Source organism: Myotis nattereri, assembly GCF_964212035.1.
Source record: "Myotis nattereri genome assembly, chromosome: 5".
Classification (NCBI taxonomy): Eukaryota; Metazoa; Chordata; class Mammalia; order Chiroptera; family Vespertilionidae; genus Myotis; species Myotis nattereri.
The window spans coordinates 5,830,540-5,831,283 of record NC_138080.1 but is presented as its reverse complement, the minus strand read 5'-3'; positions in this window follow the sequence as shown (position 1 = coordinate 5,831,283).

Here is a 744-nt window from a genome sequence, read left to right as displayed (position 1 = left end):
CAGGCAGGGAACATTGGTTTCCTCCGTCACTGAAGCAAGCAAGCCCCATGTTAACTTCAAGCTGCCTGGCTGCTGGCCGCCATCTTGGCTGGCAGTTAATTTGCATATCGCCCTGATCTGCCAATGGGAAGGGTAGCGGAGGTACGGCTAATTACCATGTTTCTCTTTTATTAGATAGGACTAGTGGCCTGGTGCATAAAATTTGTGCATGGGAGGGTGTGTCCCTCAGCCTGGCCTGCACCCTCTCCAATCTGGGACCCCTCAGGAGATGTCCAACTGCTGATTTAGGCAGGGATCGGACCTAAACCGGCAGTCGGACATCCCTCTTGCAATCTGGGACCACTCACTTCTAACCGCTCACCTGCCTGCCTGCCTGCTCACCCCTAACCACTCTGCCTGCTGGCCTGATCACCTCCAACTGCCCTCCCCTCCTGGCCTGATTGCCCCTAACTGCCTCTGCCTTGGCCCCACCACCATGGCTTTGTCTGGAAGGACGTCCAGTAGGTCTCCCAGTCTAATTAGCATATTACCCTTTTATTAGTATAGATAGATAATTTCAGACATAGAAAAAAAGCTGTGACAGAGACCATAGCCAAGGAGCCTGCTAACTAGTAAAATGGACCCAAGCAATAGGCATACAACCATGAAAGCTTTCTTCCTCCGATGCTGTAGATGACAGCTGCAAGTTCCTTGGAATTGTTCAGTACCAGAGTCAAGGATTCCTGTGGCAGTAAATGTGGAGTC